The sequence below is a fragment of the Petaurus breviceps genome, unplaced genomic scaffold (assembly GCF_028583685.1).
Source record: "Petaurus breviceps papuanus isolate PSGF00001 unplaced genomic scaffold, PetGlider_PUasm1.0 184, whole genome shotgun sequence".
Classification (NCBI taxonomy): Eukaryota; Metazoa; Chordata; class Mammalia; order Diprotodontia; family Petauridae; genus Petaurus; species Petaurus breviceps.
The window spans coordinates 16192593-16219987 of record NW_027185793.1 but is presented as its reverse complement, the minus strand read 5'-3'; the positions used below and the strand labels follow the sequence as shown (position 1 = coordinate 16219987).

Genomic DNA, 27395 nt, shown 5'->3' with positions numbered 1-27395 from the left:
GAGAGAGAGAGAGAGAGAGAGAGAGAGAGAGAGAGAGAGAATATATACCAGACAATACAGAGAAAAAGAACTCTCCCATTGGGAGTGAGGTAATTCAGTTCAACTAAGAGTCCTATATCTCATCTAAGGAGTTCAATGAAACCTCTAATGTAGTAAGCTGGGGATAAAGACATGATAGAAAATATTAGTTCATCTCATGTCTTCCCAGAGTCTTTTCCTTCAGCAGCCTGAAGTGCAGTTGGCCTTGTCTATCTTCTGGCTTAAAGCTGGAGACCAGAAGTGCCTGAAGAGACTTGAAGAGACCTGAAGAAACTCAAGCTTGAAGAGAACTGAAGAGCTCCCCTCTTTCCTGCTCTCAACTCCATCCCCTAACCCAGTTCTCAAACAGACATTGAGCTCCACAAATAAGGAGAGAGTCCCATATTGATGGGCTTTGGGAATAGGATTACATTCCTCCCCTAGACCAAAACACCTTTAGGTCCCTTACAAAATCAATGAGGGCAAGTCCAAAACTTGTAAGTAAACAATATAAACATAAGCATCACCACATTAAAATAACAAAGTTGATTTTCCTGTCTTCCCAGGTAACCACACTATTGAAACTGAAACAAATGCACATTAAATATATATGCAATAGACATGGCACTATGTAGTACATCACCTGGGAAGATATTATAGTGAAAACACTCCTTACTACATATAGGACACAACACATACACATTTTGAAAGTATGTAAATATTCATTGTACACAGCAATCAATTAAAAATATTGAGCATGGTTAACTAACAAAGCAAGATTGCTACATACAACATCAATAGGCCTATATATAAAATTCAACTTCACTATAAACAGTAACAAAACAATGAACAGATCTTGCTATAGCATGAACCTAACACCAAATGAGCATAATAGAAAAATAGAAAATAAACACACTTAAACATGCAGTACTTCACATTACAGCAGTAAACATATGCAATTACATGCAAAGCACTTTTCACATGGGCAATCTCTAGTATGTTGCCTAGAGAGATGTATAACTATATCTTCAGGTTTACCTTAGCCTAGCGACTAGTTTAATAGGCCTAATAATCTTCTCACTGATCTTTCTGCTCCTAAACAAGAACTAGTAGTTGGTATGGGCTGACTATCAGGATCACTATAGATTTATGCATCTATACCCAGGCTAATAACCATTCCACAATAGCTATCAGTATTTTTGTTTGTTTGTTTTGGTATCAGTATTTTCAAGCTCTGTGGGTTGAATCTCTACCCCATAAATCTCTATAGCAATTTTAGGCAAGAAAGGGGTTGCCTCTGGGTTCAATTCTCCTATACTGCAATAGTACAGTTTCCTGGGGTGGCTAGGTGGCTCAGTGAGTAAAGAGCTGGCCCTGGAGTCAGGAGGTTCCGAGCCTCAGTTCTGGCCTCAGACACTAAACACCCACACACACACAAAAAAAAAAAAAAACTAGCCGTGTAACCTTAGGCAAGTTACTTAACCCCAATTGCCCTCCAAAAGGCCAAAAAAAAAAAAATAATAGTACAGTTTCCTTCATTGGATGCATCATTTTCTGTGCCCATCTCTAGGTCAGAAAGTCTTTGTATAGTGGATGGACAGTCTCTTTTTCTCAGTCTCTTTCTAGGTGGATGTCTATCAGTACTCTCCACCTGCTTATTAGAAAGTCTGACTAAATCTATTTTGGGAAATAGGTGGCAAATAGTCCTAATAGGCCCCCTTCTATTTTCTGGGGCTATTTTGTAAACAGGCAAGTTGCCCAGTCTCTCAATTACTTTATATGGGTTAGCTTTCCAACAGTCAGTGAACATGTAAGTGCTTGGACAGAGGAAAGCACTATTTTTTTTTTTCCTCAGACATATAAATCTGGTAGCATCCACTGTGCAAGTCCAAGATCAAAAACTGCTTACCGACCCTGCTGTCAGGAGGACCTGAGTTCAAATTCAGCCTCAGACACTTAACACTTACTAGCTGTGTGACCTTGGGCAAGTCATTTAACCCCAATTGCCCTGCCCTCCCCCTCCAAAAAAAAGCAAAAAAAAAAAAGAATTCTCCTAGATCTTTCTATGAATAGCTGAATAGTTGGGAATCAGTAAACTAGATTCTGTGAGTTGCCCCTCAAGCACATCCCACATCCCATTCATGCAATAAGAATATACTTGTTCACTTGCTGGGTTCTAGCCTCAACCTATTCTACTCTTGAAGTACTGAGAAGTCCCCAAAGTCAAATACCTCAGAATCCAGCACAGAGAGTAGATGGTTAGGGCTCCCATGATGTCCATTGGAACCTCTTGCATCCATCTTCTGTAAGCCTCTGCACAATTTTCATGGATGGCCAAAGTGTGCAAGTATTGGGCTCAGCTTGTTGCTTGCAGTATCCTGCTAGAATTTTGAAGTCCAGAGTTAGTTCCAAGAAGTGTTGATATTCATTGAGTATCAGTGTCTCGAATGTCCACTGGAAAGCCAGTATCCACTTTCCTATTGCCAACAACTTCCTTGGGAAATTTCAATCTCATTTCAATGTATCCCAGGTAAAGGTGTTCTTTATCACTCAAATTACCACCTCCAAGTCCTGTCATAGGCTTTAAAGGTATTTTACACAAATATTTGTTTTAAAAAAGGTTGGAGGGTGTCTAGGTGGTGCAGTGAATAGAGCACTGGCCCTGGAGTCAGGAAGACCTGAGTTCAAATTGACCTCAGACATTTAACACTTACTAGCCACATGACCTTGGGCAAGTCATTTAACCCGAATTGCCCTGCCTTCCCCCCTCCAAAAAAAAAAATTGGAAAATGATGGTAACTTGAGATTCACTGTCTAGAGCATCATTGTAGAAGCATGTACCATAGAAAGAAGGCACACTTCTCTGTGTAATAGAAGGGGAACCAGAAAAGGAAGATGTCAGAGAGAAACTCAGCCAGGCCAAATATGCTATATACCACCCAGTAGGTTGGTCAAATGGTATCATCATCTTTGTTGGGACTTTCAGTGGCTTTGATGGAGGCATATGCTGGGTAGATGAATCTGATGAGATTGCGGAGTAAAGAGGCACCACAGCCAAATATGAGATAGAAAGCCAAAAAGGTAATGGAACCTGCAGCCAAGCAGTATTTTTGATATCGGAGATCTCCAGTTTTCCCAGGACATCGGTGACAAGGTTTTCTGCACCAGGAACCTCTGGAAGTGTTGCCCCAAGCTACCCATGGCTCTTGGGACCCAAGGGAGAGAGGAGGGGACAGAGGATGACTGGACCCGGGTGCAAGGGCAACCTCCAGGGCTTCCCGACTACTCTGCGGTGGTGCTGGTGGCATCTCCCTCTCTAGGCTCCCAGGACCTTCACTCTTTGGGTCCCTCAGTCCCTCCCTTTCTTTCCCTCCCACCTCGTTGTCCTCCAACTGCTGTCTTGAGCACTTTCAATAAAAAAAGAGAGAGAAATGAAATGCTTCTGCAATAATCAACTACTGTAGTTTCAGCAGGTATTGTTTGTCCTTTGTTTTCCAAGAGACCAATGTAATCACAGGGTGATATCTTGAACTGCATTTAAATGAGGCAGAGTTGCACAAAGTCATCAGCCTCACTCTCTCTTCTACAGTCATCAAAGTTCCAGAGCCAAACAAAAGTGCAGTAGATGACTTTGTCATCCTTGATGGCTGACCAAGCTTTAAGCACTCTACATGATTATTAGAACAAATTGTTCTCATCCGCCGGTTCTACCAGGGGAAGTCTTCACATGCTTGGGGTTCTAGAGCGCACAACAGTTTTAGCAGGTACAATAGACAACAAAACACTGAGATTTATCAACACATAGATGCAAAGGACAAAGTGAGAGGTCAGTGCAGTTTGGACTTTGGGACCCAGTAAGTGGGAGTGCATCGGCTTTTGCCCCCAGGGTGAGAAGCCGCTGAGAAGCTGGCAAAGCCAGCCAGCACCAAGTGGCAGCTTTAGCTCCTGGCCAGCAGAGTGTAGGGGGACCAAATGACCAGTCCGAGGGGTAATCACTCTTGCTTTAACCTGCTTGGATCTGGATTGCAGTCTAGGGTAGAGGTTCTAAGGTATGTGTCCAGCTTGCCGGAGTGTATGGAGGCCTCTCTGGCAACTGAGAAAACCCCAGCATTTGGGACAAAAGCTCCCCTGTCTGGTGGCAGAGTCCTACTGTGGCAAAAAGCCCCTGGGTCAAGTGACTGAGGGGCGATATGACCAGGCAAAGGAAACAAAGCAGACAGAAGATTCCAACATTAGACTCTTATTTTGGGGACAAAAAGGAACAAAGCATGGAACAGGAGGAAGACAGTGAAGTCAGAACTCCTGCACCAAAAGCTTCAAAGGAAAATATGAGCTGGTTACAGGCCAGAGAGGACCTTGAGAAGCAGATAAGAGAAGTGGAGGAAAAATTGGGAAGAGAAATGAGAACAATGCATGAAAATTACAAAATGAGAGTCAACAGTGTGACTGAGGAAAATAACACCTTAAAAAATAGACTAACTCAAATGGCAAAAGAGGCTCAAAAAGGCAATGAGGAGAAGAATGCCTTAAAAAGCCAAATTTGCCAGATGGAAAAAGAATCTCAAAAGTTCAGTGAGGAAAATCATTCCTTCAGAATTAGATTGGAGCAAATGGAAGCTAATGACTTTATGAGAAATCAAGATGCTGTTAAACAGATCCAAACAAATGAAAGAATAGAAGGCAATGTGAAATATCTCATGGGAAAAACCACTGACCTGGAAAATAGATCCAGGAGAAATAATTTAAAAATTATTGGATGACCTGAAAGCCATGATCAAAGAAAGAACCTAGAAATCATCTTCCAAGAAATTCTCAAGGAAAACTGCCCTGATGATTTAGAATCAGAGGGCAAAACAGAGGTCGAAAGAATCCACTGATCACCTCCTGAAAAAGATCCCAAAAAGAAAACTCCTAGGAATATTATAGCCAGGTTCTGAAATCCCCAGATCAAGGAGAGAATATTACAAGCAGCCAGGAAGAAACAATTTGAATATTGTGGAAACACAATCAGGATAACTCAGGATCTGGCAGCTTCTACACTGAGCTCTCGAAGGGTTTGGAATATGATATTCTGGAGGTCAAAGGACCTGGGATTAAAACCAAGAATCACCTACCCAGCAAAACTGAGTATCATGTTTCAGGGGAAAACATGGTCATTCAGTGGAATAGAGGACTTTCGAGCATTCTTGCTGAAAAAACCAGAGTTGAACAGAAAATTTGACATTCAGATACAAGAAGCAAGAGAAGCATGAGAAGGTAAACAAGGAAAAGAAATCATAAGGAACTTATCAAAGTTGAACTATTAACATTCCTACATGGAAAAACAATAATTGTAACTGATGAAACTTTTCTCAGTAGTTGAAGGGAATAGAAATATATATATATATATGTATATGTATATATATATGTCTATATATGAGGGTATATGGTCATATGAATACATATGTGAATGTGTGTATATATGTTTACAGGTATACATAGATAAAGGGCACAGGACCAATTTAACAGGAAGGGATGATACTTAAAAGGTGAAATGAAGAGGTGAGAGAGGAATATAATGAGAGGAGATGGGGAGAGACAGAATGGGGTAGACTATCTCATATGGAAGAGGCAAGGGAAAATGGTTATAATGGAGGGGAAGAATGGGAAGGCAAAAGGGAATGCGTCAACCTTGTTCCCATTGAATTTGGCTTGGGGAGGAAATGAAATACACACTAAATAGGGTAGCTCACCCTCCAGGAGAGTAGGGGGGAAGGGGATAAGAAGGGGCATGATGGAAGGGAGGGCAGGCTGGGGGGGAGGGAAGTTGGAAGCACCCACTTTTGAAAAGGGACAGGATCAAAGTAGAGAATAGAACAAGTGGGAGGTGGGATAGGAGGGAGGGAAATATAGTCAGTGTTTTACAATATATCTACTATGTTATTGTTTTGCATTAGCCACACATGTACAACCTGTACTGAACTGCTTATCTTCCCAGTAAGGGTGGGTGACAAGGAAGGAATGGAATGAATCAGGAATTCAAGGTTTTAAAACCAAATATTCATATATATATATATACACACTATTATTAATACTATTTTACATGTAATTGGGAAATAAGATATACAGGCACTGGGGCATAGAGATCCACCATGCCCTACTGGAAAAGTCAAAAGGGTTAAATATGGGAGAGAGCAGATTGGAGGAGGGGATATCCTGTGGGGGTGGTATTTTGGGTCGGTGAGTAGGGGAAAAATGGGGAGAAAATTTGTAACTCAAAATCCGGTGGAAATGAATGATGTAAATCAGAAGTTAATAAAGCATTTGAAAAATGGAAAAAAAAAACTGCTGAAACAAGACTACTGATAAAAAGTACCAGACAGTAGCCTTGTGAAGAAGTTGAGTTCCAAGTTCCCAGAGAACTCCTAGATAATACTAAAAATGAAACAATGTTGAATAAAAGGAGCTGGCAGCAGCAGGTAGATTTGACCAATCAGAAAGCAGACAACGGCCTTGGAACAATGAGGCCCAGATAAGGACACATCTAGGTTCGACTGAAGGGGGTTCAGTATTCTGAGGCTGTTACTGCACTTGCGTAGTGGACCTCATGGGTTATGTATGTTATGTAACAAAATTAGAGCCTCATTAGTAATAATTAGGTTAATGAATGTAGAGGGCTTTGTGCTGATTGGTTGGCATTAATAAGAAGGCTGTGAGCTTGCCTTACCAACCAATAATAAGGTGGGACAGTGGAGAGGATGTGAAATTCCCACCTTAGGGCTATATAATCTTGCTTTTGCCTTCTGTAGTGCTCTCCTCCCTTCTGACTTTCTTGTTGGATTTGGGGACACCCGTTCTCGAGAAAGATAGTAATAAAGTTTTTGCTTCTACTTTGAGAAGTCTCTGAGTCATTTTGGGTGAGTAGTCTTCTGACCCATACAAGGGTTTTTTTTGTTATGGATACTGGAGTGGTTTGCCATTTACCTTCTCTGGTCCATTTTACAGATAAGGAAACTGGCAAACAGGGTGAAATGATTTGCCCAGGGTTACACAAAGCTAGTAAGTGTCTGAGGCCAGATTTGATCTCAGGAAGAACCTTCTTGACTCCAGGTCCCACATTCTATCCGCTGCACCACCTAGCTGCCCAAACACAGTATAGGACAAAACTATTACATGAAATTCAGATGCACTGTGAGTATGCACACACCCACACCCACACACACCTTTCCTTTTCAGTTCAAAAGTCAATGCTTATTAATTTATATAATTATTTCTATAACTAACTATATTGTATGCATAAATTTGATGACATCAGATATAGAAGGGTACAATCTCTGAAGTATAATTTTTCCAGCATTCGTTTTCCAGCATCAGTCTCTATATTTGTTGTTTGACCTGGAGGAACTCAATAGGCTTATCTCCTTTGCACTAGACGGTATTAGAAAGAAAATGTATATAGGAGTCTTCTCATCTGCTCCCCTCAAAAATCACAGCGAAAGTTTGTATACCTCCCTGTCAGATAATATCTGACTTTGCCTCTATTAAGGTATTCCCTGCCTTTGTAACTACCCCCTTAGGCTCCGTCAATATCATCACTTTGTCTGGCTTAGGGGCCTTCTTGTGTCCCAGGCACACTTTTGCCTGTCCAACCCAAATCTCCAGAGAACAGTTTCTGTGGGACATAATTCATATCCACAGAAAATGCCAATTTGGGGCCTGTTGTTCTCTAGCTACTATGGGGATCCTATGGACTCTAAGTATAACTTTTCTGTTTTATTGGGGATTCATGCCTGAGATTTTTTTTTTGATGCATATTCATTGAGTGACCACAATGAGCTAGAATGGAACATATTTAGGTCAGAATCACAGAATATTAAAACTTCAAGGAACTTTAGAGATCATCTAGTCAAATTAAAGTTATTAATGCTTGCTATGCACAGAGCATTATGTTAGGCCCTAGGTAAGAAGAGGAGATGGATATAAAGTTTAAATGCACAAAATTCTTTTCCTTGTTGCACTAAAAAGGTTTCAATCAGATACTCTAGGAGTTAGGATAGGCTTCTTGAAAGAAGTGACATTTGAGTCAGGCTTTTAAGAATAGGGGTGGCTAGGTGGCTCAGTAAATAGAGCACCAGCCCTGGAGTCAGGAGGTATTTGAACCCCAGGTTCAAATTTGACCTCAGACACTTAACACTTACTAGTTGTGTGACCTTAGGCAAGTTACTTAGCTCCAATTGTCCTGCCTTCCCCACTCCAAAAAGGTAAAGAAAAAGAAGAGGTACTTATTATGGAACCTTATGGCTTGGAGAAAATCACTTAACCTTTTGGGACCTCGATTTACTCATAGGTAAATAAGAAGTTAAGACTATACAACTTCTCAGGTCTCTTCCAGCTCTAGATTTGTGATATTAAGATAAGGGGGAGAGGAAAGAAATTCCAAGTAACAGGGTAATCATGTGAGCAAAGGACAGAGATGAGAAATCACAAAGCACATCTTGAAGTTCATAAAGCAAGCTGTTCAGAGTAGTTGCCACAACAAACACATGGCAACCATTTAGACTACATAAGTCACATATATAAGGACATGGATGGAACCTGTGATTTCACTAGTATACAGAACTCCCAGATAAAGAAATTGAAGAAATTCCTTATACCAAATGCTGGTCAGTACCTTCTCTAAAGTTTATGGTCTTAGAGTTGTCTAGAGGTGTTAGAGGTGGAACTTGACCACAGATAGGTCTTCTTGGTTCCCTGGCTGTTCTCCACCCACTATACTGGGATACTTCATGTAAGTATTGTGTAGTACGAGCACCTGTGGCTTTATAATGACTACTGGATGCATGTTCTGCATTCATTCTTTCAATTTATAGATGAGGGTCTTGCAGACCGTCAGTAATAATATTGATGAGGGATGGCTAATAGGTTCAGCAGGAACTCTGATCTTTATGTAAGACCAGAAAGCCTGCGATTCAGTCTGGAAAGAATCCAACCCAGGCCAACTTGGAGTCAGAGTTGTAAAAGTTTATTGTATGCTTTACAGAGGGCAAGAGTCCTTTAGGGAGCCTGCAACCTTAAAGGGGTAGAATTAAGATTTTTGTAAAATAATCCATAGTAGAACCCGTGCCAATTATGCTAACTAGGTGATTAAGAGTGGAATTAGGGAGGAGTTAAGGTGGGGCCAGTGTTTAAAGGGACATGCACTTTTAATGTAATTGCACAGGCATATTACCCATAATTCACTGGGAAAAAACCCAAGGTGGGGCTACCTGGAGGTGTGGTTTTAGTCTTGAAACATCACTAAGTCAGCTAGTGGTCAAGGGCTGACTGGAAGTGCCCAGTCTGCCACCCATCAATGTCATGCTTGACAAGATTGATGTCTGGGAACCAAGGGTAACCGAGACTCAGTGTGTGGATAATAGGCTAAGGAATTAACCCAGAGATAGGATCCTGAAGGATTCATGGAGGCAGCCAAGGAGTCAACCCAGAGATAGGGTACTGAAGGATTCATGAGGGCAGTGGGACACTATACAAGGGGGAGATAATAGTTGCCTAAGCTGGAATGTTTATAGATACTTTTGTGAAGGATTGGTAGGAATAGCTTGTCACTGTTCCAAGCTGAGATAAACAATTCATGAGTTGTTGCTGGGCAGAGTTAATGCTCTGAAGCTTGGGGGGAGGGAGGGTTGGAAGTGCGATTTTACAAACTGGTTTTACAGACTGATGTTACAAATTGGTATTACAAATTGATATTACAAATATAGATCCCAAGCACCCCATCAATATAATAGCAACAATAATAGTAGTTAGCATTTATGAAGTACTTTAAAGTTAGCAAAGAGCTTTATATAGTATAAAGAACTTTATATAATTATCACATTTGATCATTAAAATACCTGTAATGAAGTGGGACTCAAACCCAGGTTTTCTGCCTCAAAGATCTACATTCCATCTTCTAAACTTTGTTTGCTTAGTGTCTGCCTTTACATTGTAAGCTAGCATAATTTCAAACAGGGCAAAAGCTAACAAATATCAATCAAAACAGAAAGGTATCGCCATTTATTATTCAGTGCTATAATTTTGATTTAGTCTTAGGTTTTTTTCTTCTTAAGTAGTGAAAAATTTGAAATCTAAATAAGAGGTAAATAAGGTAAGAGGGGAGAAGTGAAATAACTGCAAGAAGATGTGAGGGGTTTTGCTAGATCAAGCAATGACAAGGTAAATGATGGGTAGAACTGAAATCCCTGGGAAAAAAAGAGGAATGGGAGCCAGCCTATAGTGGAACTAACACTAGAGAACCTAGATTCAAATGCCAGCTGTGCCTCTTATTTATTTGCATTTATTTATTTATTGGCCAACGCACTTCGTCTTTCTTGGCCTCCGTTTCCTTATCTATAAAATGAACAGCAAAAGTAATCTCTCGAGTCCCTTCCATCTCTAAAGCCTTGACCCTTTTTGGGTCCCCTCCAGGACGCGTGGTTTCAAGAATGCTTCATTTCCTGCGTGTGGCCACTAGGGGCAGCCACCAGAGAGAGTCCGCAAGCTGCCTGAAGAAGGAAGCCAGAGGTCGAGCGACTGAAAGCAGAAGCAAAGGTTAGTGCTGCAGCCTGGCAGAGGCTGCGGGTGCAAAGGCGGCCTCAGCACCGCCCGGCCGGCTTTCTGGCACAGCGCCCCGCGTGTGAGTGTTCCGGACTGGCTCGCCTTGGAGTGCTCGTCCCTTTTTTTTTAACTTTCGCGGGCCCTTCCTCCCTCGGTGCCCATACAGGAGCTCAGACCGCAGCTCTGGAAACCCCGCAGTACGTACCCCGCTTCTCCCTGCCCCACCCCTCAGGCGGGAAGCCCCCTTCCCTCGGTCATCCAGGGACCCCTTCTGCTGCGCCTTCCCGCTGCGGATCCGGGTGCAAAGGAGAAGAAGGGCCGGGGCTGCAAAGCCAAGCCCATTCCCCAGCCTTCCCACAACGCTCTCTGCTCATTTCGATTAGGCATTATCAGTGTGGGGAGACTTAATATGACTTCATGAATCACTTTGGAACGGGTACATTGTGTATGTATGTACACCCACGTAACTTTTGTGGCATTAAAAAGGTTTCAACCAGGTACTCAGGGAATTAGGATGGGGAGGGCTAAATGCACAAGTGATTCCTTTCCGTTCCATCTTCTCCAGGTGATGGCCGTCTTCTCTCTCACACACACCTCCCAACCCCCATTCCCTGGCTAGGAGACATTGATTGCTACCCTACTACCCACAAACATGCGAATAGTCTCCCCAGTCTTCAAAAAAACCTCACTTGATCTGCCCATCCATACTAGGTATCATTATGTATCTTTTTTTTTTTTTTTGGGGGGGGGGGGTTTCTTGGCAAAGATACTGTAGTGGTTTACTGTTTCCTTCTCCAGCTTATTTTCCAGAACAGGACATGAGGCTAACAGGGTCAAGTGACTTGCCCCAGGTTCACACAGCTAAAAGGTGTCTAAGGCCAGATTTGAGTTCAGGAGATGTGAACCTTCCCGACTCACCACCTAGCTGCCTGTATATGTACATAGAGATATTTAGATATAGAAATGGTACAAAAAGTGGAAAAGCCTCCTCTTAAATCATGGTAGAAATCATAGTTCTCTTATTCATGGTCTAGCTTTCTGTTTCCATCAGTGATTCAGTAATGTACCTTCCTAGGTTTAATTAAATTTCTGTAAAATGGTAACATGTGATCAAACTTGGCAGATTGATGGGAAGAATAAAAAAAAATCCCTTTCTGTTAGTTGGTTGACTACACCAGACAAATTCAGATTTAAATTTGGGGAACTGGTAGCAAAATAATTTCAAATGCTTGCTTTGAGGAAGCAAGGGATACATACACTGGACAAGGTTGGGCAGCGGCAAGTGTAAGCATAAGCATAGCAAGGCAGCTGGATGCCCCTTGCAGTGTATTCTTTTTGATCGAGCTTCCTCATTCCCCTATAATTTCTCACCCCATGTCAAACAGCATGGGGGAAAGTCTAGAATCTTAACAGTTCCATAAATATTCAGCCTTATAAAAAATAATCAACCCATACTTACTAACAGGCATTTATCATTACCTCCATTGATCAATAAAAATAAGAAGAAACCCTTATAAAAATAAGCAAAACAAATTCCCACATTGACCACATTGTCCAAAAACTTATCTCCTAACATTTTAAGTCCATCACATTTATATGAGAAGGTGGGTAGCATATTTCTTTGGTTGTCTGGAATCATGGTTTGCCATTTCATTTTTTTTCAGTTCTCAAGTCTTTCAAAGTTTTTTCCTTTATATTTTTATACTCTATTATTTTATAAATTTTCTTAGGTCTCCCTTCTTCATTCTGCCTCAGTTTAAAGAGTGAGACAGAAGGAAGTAGAGTTCCTTATTGTAGATTGCCTTCTCAAGGAGTTTATGTATGAGGGCAAGAAGGATAAAGGATGATAGCCGGTGGGAATGGACACAACTCAAGTGAGAGTGTTTTGAGGACTGGGGAGACACGGTCATATTTGTAGGAAAGTTGGAAAGCATCAATGATTAATGGGATAGGGAAAGATTAATGATAAGGAGATAGCAGAGAGGGGCATCAGCTGGAGGAGATGGAATGGAAGGGAATTCCTTGTGTATTTAGATGCATTTGTGTTGTCAAGGGCCACCTCTTCGTGTGAAAAAGTGGAGGAGATAGTAGCTGAAGGCTTCTGAGTGATAAAAGATGAGGTTTAGGGGAGAAGGGGGAGCTCTCTGTGAATAGTGTCTGTTTTCTCAGCGGAATATGAGGCAAGATTCTCAGCTGAAAGGGTGGGAGGAGGTGTGAAAAGGTTTCCAAAAGCTGCTGTGTGAATGGGAAAGTGAATCAGAGAGGTGTAAAAGGATTGCCTTTACACAGTGAGGGCCCAGTGGAGGTTGTCTAATGTAAACCTGTAGTATACCCAGTTAGCAAGCTTTTGCAATTTTTCTCCAGCTTTGTTCAGCAATAGGAGCAAGAGCTGTGAATAGAAGGGGCAATACAATGCCAGGGCTTAGAAGGACAAAATCTTTGATAGGATAAAGCAGCATAGGTTCATGAAAAGGGGTAGCAAATAATTGAGCTGAGATTTTAGCCTAGTTATAATAATTCCAGAGCCAGTGTTCTTTCCATTATGCCAGACTAACTAATAATAATACAAAGAATAAGAAATGAGCCTACCATGGTAGTGCACGCCTGTAATCTCTGCTGCCGAGAGGCTGAGGTTTGTAGGGTACCTGAGCTCCTTTGGAGCTTGTGGATTCTATGCTCCAACAGGACTAAAGCCAAGTGATCTGTGTTCAGACATTGGTATGGTGAGGCACTGGGGAGGAGGGAGGCATAAAACTACTTAAAAAAGGGATGAACCAGCCGAGGTTAGAAATGGAGCTTTTCATATTTGAGACTGTGTGCACTCCAAAAACTGAGTGCAACAGAAATCCTTACCCAAATAATACTCAGAGGTTTCTCAAGGTAGGAAGCAGAAAAGAATTGTTTATTATAATCTTGAGAAAGGGCCACCCTCCTGACAAATGGTCAGGGAGGAGAAGCAATTTACAAAAGGAAATGGCAAAGTTATAAAGCCCTAACGTGGAATTCTCCCCCACCCCCCTCCTGACCCTTTTCTTCCATTGGCTGGAAGTTAGGTGTACAGTCTAAGCGTGGCAATCTACCTCAAGTACCAGAACAAGGAAACAGTAGACCACCCAATGTACATTTGAGAAAGCACTTCTGTCCTTATTTGCCATATCTTGTGCTGAAGTGGCACTGGGGAGGGTCTCCATTGCTCTAAGTCCCAGATTCCTGTAGGGTCAGGTGACTTCTAAACTTAACAGCCTAATGGATGCTGAAGCCACTCTAGATTTGATTTTTCTAATGGGGAAACTTCACTACAAATTTTCCCTCACAAATCCCCCCTGTTCTTTTATACCTTTTGAAGTTTTCCCACTTTTCTTAATTCTAATTAGCCTTGATGCCTTGACAACATACAAGGGGGCAGTGCCTTTTATGTGTGTAGCTACAGAGATTCAAAAGAAAACAATAACAAACAATTGTCCTTTCAAAGTCCAAAAGTCTGTTTTCACACTGCTGTCCAGATCTGAGGAAGTTCTTTGGTGGCTTAGGATCATCCATCTTCAGTACTGCATCCCAGCCTCTCTTTCTTCCACCTTCTTTCATTCATTTACCTACAAAAGGAACCTTGGAACCATTTTAAATGACCACTCTGGAACCCTTATCATTCTTACAAAATTAAAATTGGAGTCTTGGTCAGTTGTCATGATCACACATTAAAACCAGTTTCCTATATTTTTCATTAATCCATTATTACTTCCTCCACCAGGAGGATGGGATTTCACTAAGGGATTTACGTTAAGTTCACAATTAAACCAATTAAAATTTTTACCAAGTACTACAAAGATTATCCTCCTTTTAACACTGACTAATTATAACAAAGTTGAGAAAAGTGTGATACTAACTAAATACCAGAATAATATTCCCACAGACCCTTGATCTATCTGTCCTTATACTATTACAAAGAACTAAAGGACCTTGACTTATACAGGAATACCTATACTAAATCCTAAGCCTGATAGCTTTATTTTATAGTAACTTGAGATGTTCCAGAATCAAGTATTTAATAGATTTGTTGTTGCGTTTTCAAAACTTTTGATTATTGAAACTTGCCGCCAAGAATAGGGATGAAACTATAATGAGAGAACCATTTTCCCCAACTTCAGAATGTCAATTCCAGGAAAAATGTATACGAGCTTGCAATCTGCATTGAGCCAAGCTCAAAGTCTGCCCGGTGTTACTGGGAGGGTTAAGTCGGGAGAATGCAGAACAGTCATTCTCCTGACCTTCCATACCCATATTTCACAGGCCTTCCATAACTATACTTCACAGGGTCTGGCATCATGGATCAGTGGCTCCGATAGCTTGGATAGCCTTTCTTGATATGCATACCTGGAGTAAGACTGAGGAGAACAGTCAGTTAACAGTCCCATCAAGTCTTAAATAACAAACCCCAACAATTAGTTTAAGATATGATTATAATCTCACATTGGTTAAAGAACATCACTAAAGTGAGCCTCAGGGGTGGCCAGTTGGTGCAGTAAGTAAGAACACTGGCCCCAGAGTTGGGATGACCTGGGGTCGAATCTGGGCTCAGATACTTAGCACCATACCCAGAAATAACTGGCCATGTAACCCCAATTGCTTTAAAAAATAAGAATAATAAAATAAAAATAAAGTGAGCCTCAAATAACCTGTATTATTTCTATATTTATTCTTGTTCGTAAAAGTAAAATCTCCCATCAGGATTATAAATTATTGCTCTAATAGATTTGCATCTGCTTCCCAAGCTTCCCTATCATCCTGGGACTATGCTTAATCTGAACTCACACTAAAATTTCTTTTCTCTCAACTAAAAATGTATTTAATTTAATCCCAACAATTAATTCAGTCAATTGTATTAATATCCAATTACTCCTTCATCACTTTGGAATACACTGGGACCCCATTCCACAAATATACACAGATACAGCTTTTCTACAGTGACTTCATAATCCCAATTTCAGTCCATGGGCTAATGATTCAATATTGCATTTGTATCCTTATTTCCTTTCCTTCTCAAATATGATTGAGCTATTAATTATAAAATCAAGTTACAGATCTTTCTGCCTTCCTAAATACTTCCTCACACTCTTCTCAACATACTTAAACCATCTGATACAAAGATATCCAGACCAACTAGAGTCAGGAGGGGCTTGGATAAATCCCCATTTGTCCCCAGACCTTCTTATCTGCCTTCCATATTCCTAATAAAACCTTTATTTATCCTTCCAAATCTCTCAAACCCATTATCCAGATTATCCAGCTTTCCTTTACATTTTTAACCATAAAACAAGATAGTTCATAAGTTATTTTTCTTTTGCTAACATAACTGTTCTGCTTAAAGAAAGCAAAGAGGTTAATGGCTAAACCCCACAAGCTCATGGACTTCTGTCCTTGCAAGTTTGTGTATTCTTCCCTAGTTATACTCAGTCTGAAAGAGTGAGATACTTCAGGAATCTAAATATTTTACTAATACATTCAATTACAAATGTTAACTTTACTTATGCCATGCAGTAACCACAAATTCAGATTAAAACAGCAAGATCTCTTCTGTAAAACATCTTTTCTAAAAGTATTTCCTGGGGCTGGTAGGTGGTGCAGTGAATAGAGCACCAGCCCTGGAGTCAGGAGGACCTGAATTCAAATCCGGTCTCAGACACTCAACACAAAAAACTAGCCATGTGACCTTGGGAAAGTCACTTAACCCCAAGTGCACTACCTTCCCCCTCCAAAAAAAAGCAACAAAAAGTATTTCCTTTCTTTTTTTTCCCCATTTTTCAAATGCTTTATTAACTTCTGATTTACATCATTCATTAATTTTAGATTTTGAGTTACAAATTTTCTCCCCGTTTTTCCCCTATCCACCACCCCAAAAGAGCAATCCCACAGGATATCCCCTCCTCCATTCTGCTCTCTCCCATATCTTCTCTCACACCCCCTTCGACTTTTCCAGTAGGGAATTGTAGATCTCTATGCCCCAGTGCCTGTATATCTCATTTCTCAAATACATGTAAAATATTATTAATAATAGTATATATATATTTATAATTTTAAATATTTGATTTTAAAACTTTGAATTCCTGATTCATTCCCTTCCTTCCTTGTCACCTACCCTTACTGGGAAGATAACCAGTTCAGTATAGGTTGTACATGTGTAGCTAATGCAAAACATTAACATAGAAGATTCAATGAGAATGAGGTTGACCCATTCCCTTTTGCCTTCCTATTCTTCCCTTCCACTGTAGCCATTTTCCCTTGCCTCTTCTATATGAGATAGTTTACCCCATTCTGTCTCTCTCCATCTCCTCTCATTATATTCATCTCTCACCTCTTAATTTCACCTTTTAAGTATCATCCCTTCCTATTAACTTGGTCCTGTGGCCTCTATCTATGTATAACTGTAAAAAAAAATGTATATATATTTATATTCCTTTCAACTATTTACATACTGAGAAAAGTTTCATCAGTTACAATTATCATTTTTCCATGTAGGAATGTTAATAGTTCAACTTTGATAAGTTCCTTATGATTTCTTTTCCCTGTTTACCTTCTCAAGCTTATCTTGCTTTTTGTATCAGAATGTCAAATTTTCTATTCAACTCTGGTTTTTTCATTAAGAATGCTTGAAAGTTCTCTATTGCACTGAATGACCATATTTTCCCCTAAAACAGGATACTCAGTTTAGCTGGGTAAGGGATTCTTAGTTTTAATCCCAGCTCCTCTGCCTTCCAGAATATCATATTCCAGGCCTTTCAGTCCCTCAGTGTAGAAGCTTCCAGATCCTGTGTTATCCTGATTGTGTTTCCACAATATTCAGATTGCTTCTTCCTGGATGCTTGTAATATTCTCTCCTTGATCTGGGAATTCTGGAACCTGGATATAATATTCCTAGGAGTTTTCTTTTTGGGATCTTTTTCAGGAAGTGATCAGTAGATTCTTTCAACCTCTATTTTGCCCTCTGGTTCTTAAAACATCAGGGCAATTTTCCTTGAGAATTTCTTGGAGGATGATTTCTAGGTTCTTTCTTTGATCATGACTTTCAGGTAGTCCAATAATTTTTAAATTATCTCTCCTGGATCTATTTTCCAGGTCAGTTGTTTTTCCCATGAGATATTTCACATTGCCTTCTATTCTTTCATTTGTTTGGATCTGTTTAACAGCATCTTGATTTCTCATAAAGTCATTACCTTCCATTTGCTCCAATCTAATTCTGAAGCAATGATTCTCCTCAGTGAGCTTTTGAGATTCTTTTTCCGTCTGGCAAATTCAGCTTTTTAAGGCATTCTTCTCCTCATTGCCTTTTTGAGCCTCTTTTGCCAGTTGAGTTAGTCTATTTTTTAAGGTTTGATTCTCCTCAGTCAGGCTGTTGACTCTCCTTTCATAATTTTCTTGCATCGTTCTCATTTCTCTTCCCAATTTTTCCTCCACTTCTCTTATCTGCTTCTTAAGGTCCTCTGTGGCCTGTAACCAGCTCATATTTTCCTTTGAAGCTTTTGGTGCAGGAGTTCTGACTTCGCTGTCTTCTTCCTGTTCCATGCTTTGCTCCTTTTTGTCCCCAAAACAGGAGTCTAATGTTGATATCTTCTGTCTGCTTTGTTTCCTTTGCCTGGTCATGTCGTGCCTCAGTCACTTGACCCCTGGGCTTTTTGCCACAGTAGGATTCTGCCACCAGACAGGGGAGCTTTTGTCCTAAATTCTGGGGTTTTCTCAGCTGCTGGAGGTATTAGTTGGGTGCCCTCTCTGAAGCTTCCACACTCTCTGGCAAGCTGGTTACACACCCCAGGACCTCCACCCTAGACTGCAATCTAGATTCAAGCAGGTTAAAGCAAGGGTGATTAACCCTCAGACTGGTGCTTGGTCCCCCTACACTCTGCAGGCCAGGAGCTGAAGCTGCCAAGTGGCGCTGGCTGTGCCAGGCATCTCACAAGAAGCCGATGCTCTCACACCTACTGGTCCCAAAGTTCACACTGCACTGATGTCTTACTTTGTCCTTTGCATCTATGTGTTGATAAATCTAGCAACGGCCACAGCTGCTGGTGATCTGGAGTCCCTCTGACCGGCGGCTGGTCAGGCCTGCCCTGGGGCTAAAACCTCCAGCTCACAGGGGCCTGGGCTAGGTTCCAGGAGTGCTGTGCTGGCCAATTCCTGCTGGCCTGCCAGGCTGTCCTTTGAGGGAGGTTAGCTTCTGTGTCTTTTTGTGGGTTCTGCAGCTCCAAAGTTTGTTCAGAGTCCCCTTTTTATGTGGATTGGGGAAGGTGGAAGCCGGAGCTTCTCAGAGGTCCTGCTTCTACTCTGCCATCTTGACTCCTTGCCCAAGCATTTCCTTTCTTTAAAAACAGTTTGAATTTATCCTTGTATTAAGGGGAACAATCACTGAACCTTTATGAAAGACTTGTATTATGCCTAACTTTTCATTGATTATCAAACTCTGCCATAAAGATAAAAAGCAGGGACCTGATTGGATAAAGCATCCAAGCATGCAGTGTAATCCCAAAACCGTTTTACCTTACCATGAATTTACCCTCATTGAATTGCAATATACCATAAAGATTTACCAGAATTCCCGTTCTAAATTCCAAATTTGTACTAAAAAACCAATTACTTAGAAACCAATTTTACCAATTTTAAAGGCCAGTTTGGAGACTGATTTCTCAGTAAGACTTTTTCAGAGGCTGAAGACGTAACTGCTGTCCCTCCCCCCACTCCCCTTCTTAATCTGATCTGTGGTAAGTGGAATGACTCTTTAGGCAATCTGCCTGAAATTCCCAAATCCCAGGGTCCCATCTAGAAAATTCAGAAAATTCACAGTAAGTTTGAATATACATAATTGATAAAATTACCAGAAAGCTTAAGGTCTTTGTATAATTACTAACTTCCCCTCCAGAAACTTTAAACTTGTTCTGGTATAAAAGACAACTATTAGAGATCCAGACTTGCTATTTGTCATTGTTTAGGAGCTTTATAACTAAAAAAAGCCCCCAACCTCCTTCTTTCCAGTAACTTTAGGACCTGATTTAGTGTGTGAAGTTCACACATCTGGGCAGACCAGGGTTTGGGTAGTCCCCCTGCCTCAGAGATCCTCTGTCTCCATCTATTATAGCATACCCATTTTTCCATTTCCTTTCAACTACTCTAGAAGAACCATCTATGAACAGATTTACCCCTCCCGAGACAGGGAATTCTTGGGATTTTTCCTGTGCCTTGGTTTGGAGATCAATTATGTCTAGGCAGTAATGTTCAGACCCTGAACTCGATTCCAAGCTAGCAGTGAAGAAAGAGGCAGGGTTCATGTTATTTATTATCTTGGGCTAATACCAAATCATCCTTTTCCAGTAAAATAGCCTCAAATTTCAAGATCTGGGAGTCATTGAGCCATCTGCCTGCTTTCTGATTGGGAATCACCCTCACCTGGTGTGGAATACTCACTATAAGGCTTTCCCCAAAGGTCAACTTCTGACTCTCCTCAACTAGGATGGCTATGGAGGCCACAGCCTGATACAAGTGGGCCATCCTCAGGCAACATAGTCCAGAATCTTGGAGAGGAAGGCTACTTGTCTTCTCCATCCTCCTCTTATTTGTGCCAGTACCCCAAAGGCTACTCCCTTTCCTACATTTACAAAAAGATGTAAGGTTCTCTAGGGAAGAGAGAGCCAGTACTGGAGGAGAAGTCAGGGCCTTTTTTAACTGAGCAAAGCGCTTTCTACTGTTCTCATTCCACAGTATATGATTGGGTTTCTCATCCAGTAGGTGTTGATACAAAGGTTTGGTCAGGATGTCATAGGAATCAATTCAGTTCCGACAATATCCCACCAATCCCAAGAATTTCCAAAGCTCCCTTTTTGTTTTGGTGGTGGAGTCTGGAGGATTCCTGCCACTCTTCAATTTTCTGTAACTTTTTATTAATGTCTGGCCAAGCATTAGTAACAAAATATAGCTTTAACCACACTTGGGCCATAGGGTCATCTAAATTTAGACCAGAGAATTTTCTGATATTTTCTTTCAGTCTATTAAGAAAGGCATATGGGGCCTCATCCTTCTCCTGCTGTATTTCCTGTACTTTTAAAAAAAATTCTGGTTCTTAGGCACTGCATTCTGAATTCCCTGGATCACCATGTTTCTAAGATCTTGTAGGTGCCCTCTATGTTTGGGGTTATTATAATCCCAGTTGGGGACTCAGAGAGAAAATTTTTCCTCCCCTCTCAGACCCCCTTGAGCCATAGGCTGGAATTCATCCCAAATCTGCATAGCAACCCGCCTAATTTCTCCCCTTTCTTCCCCAGTAAATAATATATCCAAGATTGATAATAATTCCCCCGAAGTATAGAGATTGGGTCCTAAAAACTGATTAACCTGATCATCCACCCCTGAGGGGTCCTCAATTAACTGTTTCATTTCTTAAAAGAACTAATTTCAGTGCTGCTTAAGGGGGGGACATTCACATAACCTATCCCATGGGCCAGAGCGACTCCCTGAAGAGGGAAAGCTGTAGCAGCTTCCTGCAGTCCCAGGGAGAGGAAAACTCTTTTGATCTTTTATTAGCTGTTTCAATTCCCTCTGGAGAGGGGCATGTATGGGTGTGCCTGCCCTGGCCAAGTCAATCAAGCCTTCACCCCTCGATTCCCTTTCAGGGGGTGAAGAGGGCAGGGAAAGAGGAGTTGAGGCTGGGCCAAGAAGTCCCCTTGGTGGAGGAATGTAGGGCAGTGGTAGAGAAAGAAGGGGACCCCAGGGATGGGGCCTCTGTTCTTGTTCTTCTGGTTTCCCTTTGGGCTCTTCCCTCTTTAGAGTGAATTTGATCTACCACCACAGTTGAATAGAGCACTGGAATCTGGAGGACCTGAGTCAAATCCAGCCTCAGACACTTAATATTTACTAGCAGTGTGACCTTGGGCAAGTCATTTAACCCCAATTGCCTAGCCTTCCCCCCTCCAAAAAAAGGCAAAAAAAAAAATCTTTAAAAAAAATGTTAATTTGTTCCAACCTGATTGATATATTAGATAAGGATTTGAGGTTAATGTAGTTTTCTTGTTAATCTATCAAAACCAGGAGTTTTTTCCTTTCATAGTTCATTTCCAATGAATTCCATTTCCTTTTCTGAGATTGGGTTATTTAAGACCTTTAGTTGATGTTGTAATAGTTTAGGAATTGTTTCTGAAGTGATTATATTTCTTTTGTATTTTTCATTTTGTGATCATATAAATGTACATAAAAGTTTTGATTATTTTTATTTCTGATTTTGTTGACTTCACCTTGTTTATTTGATGTTTTAGTGATTTAATTTTTGACTTTCTTTTATCAGATTAACTAAGGGTTTATCAATTTTATTAGTTTTTTTTTAAGAACCAGCTTTTAGTTTTATTTATGGTTTCTATGGGTTTTTTGTTTTGTATGCATCTTTCTCTAATTTTTAATATCTCCTCTTTTGGGTTTATTTTAGGCTTGTTTCTTTGTTGGCTTTCTGAGGGGTTTTTTGGGCTTTCTGATTTTTAGAAATGCATATTTGGTTCAGTAATTCTTTTTCTATTTTTATCAATATATGTTTGTTAGAGTAATTTTCTCAATAAATATTTTTGACAGATAATGGATATCAGAGTGTGAGGGTTCTTATTTATCAAGGTAACCAGTGCAGCTTTGCTGCCCAGACCATGGTCTGTATTTGCTGAGTGAATGAGAATCAGGTATTAATTATTCATGGAGTCCTTCCTTTCTTTTGGGTTCCTGGTGTTCTAGAACATGGAGATACATGAAGTTGCTTTATCTTTGTTGCATACTGCATACTTTATGTTTTGGAGAGGTTTGAGGAGTTGCAAGAATCGTAGAAAATGGCTAATATTCCATCTTGTTGGTCATATGACCCAGATTTCAGATTCAGTGATTTCTAAGATGCCTTGCAGCTCTAATATGTCAGTGAGGGTGTTGCATATTGAGTAGAGCACAAAGGTAGGCTGTATAATTTCCTCTAGATTTTTTAAAAAGAGATTCAGTGGTGATAAATATTTAATAACTGGCTCTCTGTGGGGAAACAATTTACTTCAAGACACACTTTTAAATTTAATCTCCATTATTAACTTTTTTTTTTTATCACTTTAAGACTATAAAACATTCACTAAATCAAGCCCAGATTTGTAGCATTTACCAGTTTTAGAGTTAGAAATGCTGACACTGAAAATTTATTACTGCGGCCAGTGCAGTTGGTGGGCTAGCAAGCCGGTGAGAATAATGAGTAGGGGGTGTAATCAAAAATCTGTTTATTACAGGACCATTTCATACAGAGCCAAAGATGCAAGGAGCTCACAGAGTTTTTATGCCCCCCAAGAGAATGTAGACACCCCAAAAGAATACAGACAGTGTAGAAAGATCCTACATCTAAGGAATGCAGATAATAGTAGAAGGAGCCTCCCTTAATCCTGTTTACTATTTACCCTTGCTTAAGGTTAGTTACTTATTAGGGTATTATTCTAGGACCATATCCGGAGGCATAAACAAAAAAGATTACAAGTCCTCTTGTTTATCTGCCGGATAACCTTTGCAGGTAACTGTATAGGACAGGGGAGTATACCTTAGCGAGGTCAAGGGACCCCAAAACGTTCCCTTCATAATACATCCTCTTGCTTGTCTGCCCTGTAGCCTTTCAGATAATAATATAGGGAAGGGGAACGTTTCATTAGCGAAGCTGAGAAACTTCTGAAAGTTCTCTGCAATTTAGCAGTTGGCCTGGTGAGCAGCCTTGGGCACATCTCTGCATAGTTTATTGGATGACTGAATTTAAAGTGTGGATCTCAGTTGTGGATGAGCTATGGCTTTATCTTCCTGGAGTCTGTGGTTCCCCAGTAGCTACAATGTTTTTACATTGCAAATCTTTGGCATATCTGGGTTTAGAATGCAAAGCTCTAGTCCATTTGTTTATATCCCTGTACTAACTGTTAATGAGAGAGTCTTGGCTTAAAGTCAAGTCTACATTATTCAGATCTTTCCATCCCTATCTAATGAGATGCCTGTTCAATTTCTAACTTTTTTTTTTTTTTACCAGTATGGGTTGGAATGAACAGGAACATGGTAAAATAAAACTCAGATGAGTGGTTTGGCAATTGTAACAGGCTGTTTTGAAGATGTAGGAGCATACAGGTAATTTATTGAATAAATTTGTATTGTACGGTTAAGATATTTTAATAGAATTGCCTATTTTCCATGGTGGCATTAGTAGTCTAAGCTTCTTCAAATGGAATGGATTGTTCAGGTTATGGAGGATGATATTCTCTATGTATTGTTCTCTACTTACTTGGTTTCTCTCACCAGAACCAGATCCTGTTGTCATTCGATTTTTTTTTTGTGGGATGAAGGAATTTAAGTGCTGTTTAAATTCAGTTCTACCATGTGACAGAGCCCAACCATATAATTACAGTTTTCATTGCATTCAGGAACAGTTTTGCAGCCATTACACTGTAATTGTACTGAACATTGTTGTGTAATGGGAAATGGGAATAGCCTGCTCTGGCTTTGGTCTAGCTGCAGAGTCAATATTCTAGCGGATTTGGGGAGATGGAATACTGGGGGAGGGGAGATAATAGTAAGAACAACAACTAGCATTTATATAGCATTTAAAGTTTTGCGAAGTGTTTTACAGACAGCTTATGTGATCCTCACAACAACCCTGTGAAGTTGCTATTAACCCCATTTTACAGATGAAGAAAACAGAGAGGCTAAATGGTTTTTTCAGGATTACACAACCAGTAAGTGCCTCAGGTAATCATTTAATTCTTCCTGACTCCCAAACCCAGCAGTCTCTCCAGTCTGCCACCTGGCTACCCCATTTCATTTTGCTCATCATGTACCATTGCCATTAACATTAACAAGCATTAGAACAAAATTAGTCTTTTAATCTTTTGGGTTCTAGGGGGAGTACATAGGAAATGTATCATTAGGCTTCTGAATTCTTCTCAGATGTCTGCTGTTATTGAAACTGGTCTGTAACTGTCATGGGCACCACTGAGTATGTGCCCCAGAAGCACTGATCTGGAAGGTGTGTCAGTTGAGATTTAAAGTTTCCAGAAGATATAAGTGCAATGCAAGTGTGTGAGATCTTGCTGTTTTGAATTGAATGTGTAGTCATTCCATATCCCAAATTACTGAAATTAAAGCAGAAACATCAAGTTTGATTTGGGGAAAGAGAATTTCATTGCAGTCAATTTTCTTAGAGGGAGGTAATGTGTTTGACCTAGTCATTACTTAAGTATCTTCCCCAGTCTTTTGTTATAATTGGAGTAAAATTCAGTCTCTCAGCAGATTCATTTGTTGTAACCATTGAACCCAGGGGTGGGAAATTCTATCTGCAAAACTATTGTTACTTCCTAATAGCATCTGATCCTCCTAAAGGAATTGGAATCCAAGTGGAAGCTTGGGGAAGTAAAAATCCTGTAGGTCAAAGGCAGATGATTCTAATGGGGCTCTTTCTTTCTTTGTTTTCCAACATTTTGACATCACTTTTGCTTCTGTGACAGTCCAGGGGGACACATTGCCCTTCCTTTTCATTTCATGTGTGCCAGCCTGCCAAATAAGTGCCCATGCAAAGGCAATCACCAATCAGGATACAAGAAGGTTGGCAGGATTCCAAAATCCACTTACTAAAATTTACTTTTTAAATTGGCATAACCCTGTCAAAGGAAAAACAAAACAAAACATAGAAATGAGAGGTGAGGTTGAATGCCCTGAATCCCTATATCTCTTTTGCTATTCTTCTATCTAGACTACCCTCTAAATAGTTTTTTAGAGGGTCTGTAGTAAGGATGGATCAATTGAGTTAATACTAATAAACCCATTTCACTCTCACTTTAATCTAAATGTGAATTTTTGCCTTGCCATAAAGAGCTGCCATTTCCATCTCTCTCATATCTCCCCACCACCCCAACCTTTTCTCCAGGCTGACCATCTCAAGTTCTTTTAATTTAAATCATCATACACTTAGAGCTGAAGGGGTCCTTTCCTTAGAAGTCCTCTAGACCAGTGATTCCAATCACAGAGGCCCACAGCCTCATTGCAGCCTGCAGCATTCCCGGGTGCTGCCTGAAACAGACTGAGATGTAATTAACTGGGAAATATTCAACAAAATAAATAAAAATATAATAAATCTTAAATGATGTTAATATGTGGTTTTGTAAGTCAATATGTTGCCTACGGGATCCTTATGTGTATGGTATAGTGTCCCCCATTTCGATTTGAGTTTCTATTTGAGTCTGGCACCACTGATATAGACTAATGCCCATATTTTATAAATGAGAAAACTGCCTCCTGGAGAAGTGAAGCCACACAGGTATAGTGGAGGAGAATTTAAACCCAGGTGTCCTCAGATGTCAAATCCATTGCTCTTTCTAAGGGCCAAATATCTTTATACATTAAATATATCTCATAGTATGCACTAAAATACTTCATCTTCAACCTCCTTTGACCCTTTAAGAGTTTCTAATTCCATTGGCAAATAGATATCTTTTGTTTATACCAGTAGGGGGTATTCCCTCCACCAATGGTACTCTACTCTTTAATGAATTGCTCTCCCTGAAAAACCCAAACATTATTACTTGGTAACTCATCCCATGGAAAATGAGCCTTAACTTAGTCTTCCTCACGGACACATTACTGTACTCTCCCCGTACAGTACACATTTGAACCTGCTGCAGGTAAAATGTCCACTCTAAGATAATTGTCATTTTCAGCCTCCTTTGCAGTCAGGTCATTATTCTAACAGTATTAGTGTGAGGCATTATTTTTCCTTTTTTGTACAAAAGCATGCTGAGATGTACAATGGATAAAGAATACAAGTAAGGTATCAGTTCTAACTTTTTCTTCATGACATAATTGTCACCACCTAGAACTAAAGAGTTTTAGTACTAAAGCAAATCTTGAAGCCAAGTAGAACGACCTCTTCACCTTGTAAGAGAAAAAACTGAAACGTAGGGAGACCCAAGATTGCACAGAGAGCAACAGAACCATCATCTACTGTCAAGCCAGTTTTTCTACCACTAGGCAGCACTGTTTTGAGAATAGGCTACATATATTTTTTTAATGTGGAATTCATGCTTAACCTGGCTCTAACTGAAATTCTAAATGAAGAATATCCGTTTTTATTTATAACATTTATGATTAGCTGAAGGAGACTTTTCATTGAGGTTGAATCTGAAGTTTTTTTAAAGTAAACCAAACAGAAACGATTTTAGCTATTATTTTTAATTGATGCTGACTTCCACTTGTATTTTGACATCCACTGATCATTTGTTAGAGGTAAGTTATTAATAACGCTTTCCCCCTCTTAGAAACAAAAATATATCTAAGCCTTGTAGGGAAAAACAATAGGTAGTAAAATGACTTTTACTTTCTACCTTGAGGAAGCCTTGTTTTATTACAAACCAGACATTTGGTGCCTTCTTCATTACTTACTGAAGTCTGAGTACTCTGAATAAATACATAGTTTCGAAGTGCTATTTCTTCTCATACCTTTGCTTGGTGACTTCTCATAGCTAGATCAACCACATTTAAGTGGGAACTATAAAAAGTAAAGTATGAATTTCTAACTCAAATTAAACATGATGATGATGAGTGGGAGAAGGGGTGATAGAAGGGAGGGCAGATTGGGAGTGGGAGTAGTCAGAAATAAAACACTTTTGAGGAGGGATAGGGTGAAAGGAGAGAGAATAGAATAAATGGGGGGGGAAGGTGAATAGGATGAAGAGATATACAGTTAGCAGTAATAACCGTGAAAAAAGTTTGAGGCAAGTTTCTCTGATGAAGGCCTC

At 40.2% G+C, this 27395-nt stretch overlaps 1 protein-coding gene across 5 annotated transcripts in view; it reads left to right on the top strand.

Moving 5' to 3' along the window:
• Positions 1-10463: 10463 nt before the first annotated feature.
• The window catches only part of CUNH5orf63 (chromosome unknown C5orf63 homolog), a 29260-nt gene continuing 12328 nt past the window's right edge, over positions 10464-27395 (top strand). The window contains exon 1 of one of the 5 annotated variants that reach the window (XM_069088171.1): positions 10464-10587. The gene's annotated coding sequence lies outside the window, so the exon portion shown is untranslated. Of the gene's footprint in view, positions 10791-27395 lie in introns of all 5 variants that reach the window. The other 4 variants (XM_069088170.1, XM_069088174.1, XM_069088173.1 and 1 more) reach the window with 4 other exon arrangements.